This window comes from Schistocerca americana, chromosome 6 (assembly GCF_021461395.2).
Source record: "Schistocerca americana isolate TAMUIC-IGC-003095 chromosome 6, iqSchAmer2.1, whole genome shotgun sequence".
NCBI classification, from domain to species: domain Eukaryota; kingdom Metazoa; phylum Arthropoda; class Insecta; order Orthoptera; family Acrididae; genus Schistocerca; species Schistocerca americana.
In genome coordinates, this window is record NC_060124.1 from 481,565,527 (window position 1) to 481,574,765 (window position 9,239).

Consider the following 9,239-nt stretch of genomic DNA (forward strand, 5'->3'; position numbering starts at 1 on the left):
ATCGTTCCTGTGAAACACAACTTGCTCTTTATTCACATGAAGTGTTGAGTGCTATTGACAAGGGATTTCAGATCGATTCCGTATTTCTGGATTTCCGGAAGGCTTTTGACATGGTACCACACAACCGGCTCGTAGTGAAATTGCGTGCTTATGGAATATCGTCTCAGTTATGTGACTGGATCTGTGATTTCCTGTCTGAGAGGTCACAGTTCGTAGCATTTGACGGAAAGTAATCGAGTAAAACAAAAGTGATTTCTCGCGTTCCCCAAGGTAGTGTTATAGGCCCTTTGCTGTTCCTTATCTATATAAACGATTAGGGAGACAATCTGAGCAGCCGTCTTCGGTTGTTTGCAGATGACGCTGTCGTTTATCGACTAATAAAGTCATCAGAACATCAAAACAAACTGCAAAATGATTTAGGAAAGATATCTGAAGGGTGCTAAAAGTGGCAGTTGACCCCAAATAACGAAAAGTGTGAGGTCATCCATATGAGTGTTAAAAGGAACTCGTCAAACTTCGGTTACACGATAATTCAGTCTAATCTAAAAGCTGTAAATTCAACTAAATACCTAGGTATTACAATTACGAACAACAGAAATTGGAAGGAACACATAGAAAATGTTGTGAGGAAGGCTAACCAAAGACTGCGTTTTATTGGCAGGACACTTAGAAAATGTAACAGACCTACTAAGGAGACTGCCTACACTATGCTTGTCCGTCCTCTTTTAGAATACTGCTGCGCGGTGGGGGATCCTTACCAGATAGGACTGACGGAGTACATCGAAAAAGTTCAAAGAAAGGCAGCACGTTTTGTATTATCGTCAGATATGGGAGAGAGTGTCACAGAAATGATACTGGATTAGGGCTGGACATCATTAAAAGAAAGGCTTTTTCGTCGCGACGGATACTTCTCACGAAATACCAGTCGCCAACTTTCTCCTCTGAATGCGAATATATTTTGTTGACACCGACCTACACAGGGAGAAACGATCACCACGATAACATAAGGGAAATCCGAGCTCATACGGAGAGATATAGGTGTTCATTCTTTCCGCGCGCTATACGATATTGGAATAATACAGAATTGTGAAGGTGGTTCGATGAACCCTCTGCCAGGCACTTAAATGTGATTTGCAGAGTATCCATGTAGACGAAGATGTAGATGTACGATCTTGCAAATTGGCATGGCTACCGTGTCTAGCCATACAGATAGTGGTACCATAGGTGCAAACATAGCGAAGGGTAACTGGCAATAGGGTGGACTGATATATAGTTACTGTAAGGGTGCAGCAGCATTTTAAGTAGTTTCAGAGATAGCAGATTGAATGAACGGTTAACTGGCGATTTACCGCTATTAAAGGTAGCCTCTCTGTGTTGGTAATGTGAACCGTTGAAAGCGAAGAGAAATTCCTCAGGAGCCGATCTAATTACGAGTAAGGAAACAGGAATCGTGCTGAACAGCTTACTGAACGAATTATCATAGCGAAAGACAAAACTTAGTCCCATATCTTTAATACAAATACTGTAAAATACCAATTCCAGAGTTAATTAAGCTATGAAAGTACGTATGAGGAGAGAAAAGGAATTATTCATGGCATAAAAGAAGATGAAATTTTAATTGTCTCAAAATATGGTAGAAAATCCAAAGAGATTCTGGTCGTATGTAAACTACTCCAGTGGCAAAAAAACAGTCAATAGCGATGGAAATGTTACCGATGATGGTGTCACTAAAGCGGAGTTACTAAATACAGGTTTCCATAATTCCTTCACGAAAGAAGACGTAGTAAATGTTCCAGAATTCGAAACCAGAACAGCTGTCAGCATGAGTGACATAAAAGTAGATATCTTACGTGTTGCGGAACAACTCAAATCACTTAAGAAAGGCAAGTCTTCCTGTCCAGAAGGCATACCAGTCAGGTTCCTTTCAGAGTCTGCAGACACAATAGCGCATTTCTTAGCAATCATGTACAACCACTCACTTGACGAAAGGTCTGTTCCTAAAGACTGGAAAGTAGTACAGGTCACACCAATATTCAAAAAAGGAAATAGGAGTAGCTCATTGAATATCACTGACCTCAATTTTCACTAGGATTTTGGAGCATATACTGTACTCGAACGTTATGACTCACCTTGAAGAAAATGACTTATTGATACATAACCAACATGGATTCAGAAAGTATCGTTCTTGTGCAACACAGCTAGCTCTTTATTCCCATGAAGTAATGAGTGCTGTCGACAAGGGACCTCAGATCGATTCCATATTAACTGATTTCCAGAAGGCTTTTGATACCGTTCCTCACAAGCGACTATTAATCAGATTGCATGCGTATGGAGTATCGTCTCAGTTGTGTGACTGGATTCGTGATTTTCACTCAGAGAGGTCACAGTTCGTAGTGATAGACGGTAAATCATCGTGCAGAACAGAAGTGATTCCTGCCGTCTCGCAAGGTAGTGTCATAGGCCCTCTGCTGTTCCTGATTTGCATAAATGATCTAGGTTTTAATCTGAATAGCCCCCTTAGATTGTTTGCAGATGACGCTGTAATTTACCGTCTGGTAAAATCATGAGACGATCAAATTCCAAATACAAAATGTTCTGGAGATAATTTCTGTATGGTGTGAAAAGTGGCAATTGGCACAAAACAATGAAAAGTGCGAGGTCATCCACATGGGTACTAAAAGAAATCCGATAAATTTTGGGTATACAATAAATCGCACAAATCTAAGGGATGTCAATTCGACTAAATACCTAGGAATTACAATTACGAGCAACTTAAACTGGAAAGACCACACAGATAATATTGTGGGGAAGGCGAAACAAATACTGCGCTTTGTTGGCAGAACACTTAGAAGATGCGACAAACTCACTATAGAGACAGCCTACATTACACTTGTCCTTCCCCTGCAGGAATATTGCTGCGCCGTATGGGATCCTTACCAGGTAGGATTGACGGAGGACATCGAAAAAGTGCAAAGAAGGGCATCTCGTTTCGTGTTATCGCGGAATAGGGGTGAGAGTGTCACTGACATGATACGCGAGTTGGGGTGGCAGTCACTGAAAGAAGGTGGTTTTCTTTGCGGCGAGATCTATTTACGAAATTTCAATCACCATCTTTCTCTTCCGAATGCGAAAATATTTTGTTGACACCCACCTACGTAGGGAGAAATGATCTTCATAATAAAATAAGAGAAATCAGAGCAAGAATGGAAAGATTTAGGTGTTCCTTTTTCCCACGCGCCATTCGAGAGTGGAATGGTAGAGAAATAATATGAAACTGGTTCGCTGAACCCTCTGCCAGGCACTTAAGTGTGAATTGCAGAGTAACCATGTAGATGTAGATGTAGATGAAAGAACTCAGTGTACGTTTATGAAGAGAAGGGAAATAAGGAATAGAAGAGATTAAAAAGGAATTGCATGGCGATTAGTTTAAGTTGGTTTAAAAATTATGAGAGGAGGCTGCATATATGTTAGAAACATCGAAAAATCAGGAAGTTTCTGACCGATTCTGTAGTAACAAGGAACAGATTTGAGAACCAGATTTTAAACATCTCCGTGTTTCTACGAGCAGTTACAGGCTCTGCCCATAATTTGTTGGGTGTTAACGGCTTATTGAAACTGGAAAAGCTACAAAAAGATAGTAAATCCGGGAAATGGGTCCTAGATAAGACTAAACCCTACAGGTGGTTGATGGTTTCATGTGAATATTAGGAAACGATTGACTGAGGAAGGGGGAAACATTACATTGGAAGACGAATGGATAGCTGAAATAGAGGGATAGCAGTAGAGAGTTAAATGGGCAGAAAGGCTACTTCCAGTAGAATTCTTGGCTACCTCACCAGATATTAACTTTAATTGTATAAAGAAAAAGATAAAGAAAACAGAAAATGAATCCTCAAACGTGAATACACACAGCTAAAAATAAGTTTTGCAGTAGCTGAAACGTGAAAGCAGGGCTGGAAGCAGAAGAAATGCGAAATTATGGAAGCATGTGTAACAATCGGAAAGTTAGGTATCACGTATGGGAAAATTATGGAAACCTTTAGAGGAAAGAAATTCAGATGCATAAATATCAAGCGTTTACCTGGAAAGCCGATACGATCGAAAGGACGGAAGTCTGAAAGCTGGATTTAACGTATGGATGGGTTCTACAGAGGAAACGAAATTGAAAACAATGTTATGGAAAGAGGAAGTAGATGAAGATTGGAAGTGAAATATAGCCGGCCGAAGTGGCCGTGCGGTTAAAGGCGCTGCAGTCTGGAACCGCAAGACCGCTACGGTCGCAGGTTCGAATCCTGCCTCGGGCATGGATGTTTGTGATGTCCTTAGGTTAGTTAGGTTTAACTAGTTCTAAGTTCTAGGGGACTAATGACCTCAGCAGTTGAGTCCCATAGTGCTCAGAGCCATTTGAACCATTTTTTTGAAGTGAAATATGATACACCGGTAAGAGTTACACAGAGCAGTAAACACCCAAGTTGAAAAAAGGCAACTGACGTAAACTACAGTGGTTCAAAATTATTGAGTTCACTGGGGGAAACATGAGAAAGGTTTTCCACATGATATGTAAGACATGCGAAGTAAGCGAAATACCCTCAGACTTTAAAAAGCATGTAATAATCATATTTCCAGACAGGCCAAATGCTGACAAATGTGACAGTTAACGGAATGGTTACGAAAAATCTGACACCATTACTGCAGCTAGTTGTAGCAGAGAACCTTTAATGAGATCAATTAGGTCCTGCGGAAATGTAGGGACGAATGTGGCATTTCCGACTCTAGGACTCAGAAGATAGACCGAAGCAAGGTAAACGTAAAACCCTAGGAACTCAATTTCTGAGGGTAACAGGGATAAAATACAGGGTACGAGAGGTTATCAAAAACTTGTGCATAAAACAAAATGCAGGCATAAAGGTATAAGGATCGCACAGGCACGAAGTAGCTGAGGCGTGAGAAACGTTTGTAGCCTTTCCCCCATGTTGTGCAATTCAGCATCCAGTAGAGACAGTAAACAAAAAATAGAACAGGGGATTAAGGTTCAGGGAGAAAAAAAACTTCAGATACGGCAGTTTAATTGGACTATCAGTTGAACGAAATGGGTAATGTCTTGAACATCAGCAAAAGTAAAGGTAGGCTAGTAAAATGCAGTTGAATTGGAGCTGACAGGGAAGAATATAACACTGCAAGCAGTAAAACTGAGTTTCCTTCTTGGGCGAAAACAACAGATTAAGACCAAAGCAGAGAAGATGCAAAAATCAGAATGCCAATAGCAAGAAAGATGTTCCTAAAAAAGAGAAACTTGTTAACCAAGAATATAAATTCCAGTTCTAGAAAGTCTTCTCTCAAGAACCCTGAAGTGTATTTCAAGGTACCTGCTACACTCTCTTGTGGCTTTTATTATACGAGCAGGAAGACACACTAGAAAGGTGGAAACTATACCTTGAAAAGCCGTGTGTAAGAAACAGTGAAGATGAGGTACTGGAGAAGTCGGAGGCAGGCGATCCGGAAGAGGAGGGAATCTATCTCCTGCGCGATGAATCTGACTTTGCAGCCAAGCAGCTAAAACATGGAAAAGTCAGTGGAGATGGTGATAAACCAGCGTAACTCGTCAAGCTTGCTAGACAACAGCTACATGAAGAACTGTTCCATGTCATACGAATCATATATCTAAACCGGGGAACACCCAATAGACTTTAAAGAATGTTTGCAACGCCAATGTAAAAGAAAGAGTCCGCGAACAAATGTGAACAATGTAACGCCCTCAAAATGATAACACATGTCACCCAGATCTTGACCTCTATCATTGTAAGGTGGATTGAAGAAAGGATAGATGTGCAAGATACGGACGAACAGTTTGGCTTTAGAAGAGATGTAGGCGCACAAGAAGCAATACTCGGGTTGCGGTTAATCCGTGAGACAAGGCCAAGGAAGAGCCAAGACTCATGCAGAGTTTTCTGGGAGGAATGGTCAATATTCAGGTGCGTGACAGGAATGATTATTCTGCTTAATAGTCTACTAAACATGGGCTCTAAAACGAAATCATTAAGAGCTATGAGCATTTCACCTTCGATACTGTGATAAAATATCTTCTACCGAAACGTCTTGGCCTTCTATATTTTGAGAAACGTAGGATGGACCAAATCATGAAAAAAATTTCCTGTAAACATGGGTTGTAAAGTGCTCACCGTAAAAGCTAGGGACACTTGTCCAGCTTCACTGTTGTGAAACACGTCTCTTCCACAAAACGAATGCTTATATCTCTTAAGATACGGGTCTTAGAGCCCATGTTTACTATCCACTATTGCTTCGAATGATCGTTCCTGTCATATCTCTGAATACTCACCATTTCTCCCAGGACACTCCGCTTATTGCCTACTTCGACTAGGAGAAAGCATTCGACAGGGTAAAGTGACGACAGATTTTTGAGATGTTGAGAGAGATAGTGTCATAATGTATAAGGACAGCAGAGTACTGCATTAATTCTACAGAAAAGAGTGGCTGTGATAAGATGTGAATAACATCAAAAAGAAGCCACTGTTCTAAAAGGTGTACGACAGACCTGTTGACTTTCTCACATCTTATTCAAAGATACGTTCAGAGGGCAATAGACGAAGTTACGGAGAAACTAGGATCTACAGTAAGAATTAAAATTCAGTGCAAGATAATAGCCATGTTAGATTTGCTGAAAATATGAAAGTTTAAGTAAAGATGCGGAACTGCTAGAAGTGAGATGCAGATGAAAGCCAGCCTCATATCTTCCTAACATGTAAACTAATAAAGTTAAAACAAAAATCTTGGTGAGTAGACGAAATACCATCGGCTAGTGCTCGCTTAACAATCAGCGGAGACGGCCGAATACTGTACTTTGGAGTAGAAACACCATCAGACGGAAGATCAAGGAAGGATATTGCGAGCCAAACAAACGAGGCAAAGCCTGCTTTTAACACGAGAAGAAACTTTTACAAATCCCGTTACATACACAAACATCTCAGGAAAGGTATCTTAAAGATATTTGTGTATAGTGCGCTGTTGCACGGACGTGAAACACGGGCACTCAGAGAAGCAGAAAAACACATAAATATAGTCCTCGAGATATGGTTGGACAGCAGAATGCTCAAGATTTTCTGTGTAGAAAGAGTGTCAAAACAACAGGTGCTCTGCAGGGTGGATGATGAGAAGCCACGTCTCTTGAAGCTTATTCAGCACAGAAGGGTCACATGTATCAGACATCTGCTGAGACATCATGGTGTCGTTAAAGGTAATTGAATGGACAACAGAAAGGAAGAACACAAGAGGCAAGCTGAGACCAGAAAACATCAGTCATGTTATGGACGATGTCAGCTGCACCATATATGCCACTCTTAAGTGGAAGGCCGAAGACAGAAATGTTTGGCGAGCTGCTGATAGCCAACCTGTTGGTTGAAGATCTGTGAAAAACTAGATCTTGATAAATTTTAAAAGTAGTTCAAATAATGGCAACAAACTTTACGTTTTCGGAAAGGGGTATGTGGTGTGAGTGATTACGGTTCGCCCGTGCTACATGTAAGGGCAGAAGTGGACCTGTCCCTCACATGCTGCTCTGTTGCTTTCCATCCATGAGATGAGTTTCTATCAATCCGCGGCAGAAGTGTCAAAGTAAATATTTTTTAATACATCGAATCATAATATATGGGGTTTGACTCAAACGTGTTGCTCAGTCTTGAATAGAGTATAATCCTGACAATACTGTTCCAGCCGTAATTTAAAAAGTTTAAATTCGAAAGCAGGCTATGTCTGCAGAAAATAAAGGAGTTCCAATTTATATACTGACATCCGTTAAGGATGTGGTAATACACAGTTAATTATCTTTAGGTTCGAAAACTTAAGTATTATGGTGTTCGAGACTGATGTGGACATACAGATGGGACAGCTTCCAGTTTGATCCTCATAACATCTCTAGCACAAGCTGTATGGAGACACCTGGGCAACCTATGATTCGCCCCAATGAGAGGCAATGATACTTTGTCATAACTTGGGCCACTGCCCTTACTATCAAGTCAAATTAATAGTCTGGACTGAGAATCCTTTTACAAGATCACACGATCGTTTATTAATCCAATTGTTTCAAGAGATCAAACCAAAGTACCGTTATCAATCGAACTTACTAGGTGTAGTAATTATTCAATTTCAGCCATCTGTGTTAGATGGGATGTCACCTTCGTGTAGGTAAGAATCGTTTAAGTGTTGTAATTGTTGTCACTGCTTTATCTGACCCGCTGTTATATATTAAGTGTATAGGAAATTTTGCCTTTCATTGTGATACTTCTTTGGACTGATGCGACTGCTTAGTGTGTGACTGACCAGACGAGTGTATACTACTCGCTAGGTTTACATTACAGAGCAGCACCTAAAGAAGTTCCACTATTCTTGGCAGCAAATAACAATGGTTGCAATCCCACTGAAGCCAAAGGTTCTTATCCTCACTAGCAACCAGTATAACTTTTCAGCTGTGATAGGGTCGGATACTTTGGCGAAGTCTCACATCTCTGTAAGAGAAAAGCCAAACATAGGTGGTATTCCTCAAAAAAGAGCAAAAGTTGCTCTATGTCGATTACGACTTTGTCGCAAGCTGTAACTCAACTGCTGATCTTCCACCATTGCCTGGTACACGCAGTTTTGGTAAACGGATGTGTCTCCGACTGGTAGCAGCCTTCGAACCGCTGAGACTAGTCACGTCGGGGTTCTACATTTGGTGGATTCGAAATCGTTGTTGGCTGCCGTCTTTAGCACGAGTGATATTTTCCGAATCCGTGATAGTTTTAAAACGGAATTTTACATTCCCTCAGAAATACTTTACATTTACATTTCGATCTTCTAACCAATGGTCGATAATATTATTAGATTCTAATACCGTGAATCAGCCTGTTAGTACTTCTCGTAAACATGAGGGTCAATTGTACTTTACGGTCATGGAGATGTGTGCGGATCATGAGATTTTCTCGAGTGATGTCATCTGCTTGAGTTGCTAATTCCGCAGTGTGTACAATCAGAGACGTAACTATTTCCTCATTGCTCTCACACTGACCGCGGTCGCGTTCTCGCTTCCCGAGCACGGGGTCCCGGGTTCGATTCCCGGCGGGGTCAGGGATTTTCGCCTCCTTGAGATTACTGGGTGTTTGTGTTGTCCTTATCATTTCATCATCATTCATGCAAGTGGAAGACTGGACTGAGAAAAGGTTGGGAATTTGTACGGGCGCTGATAACCG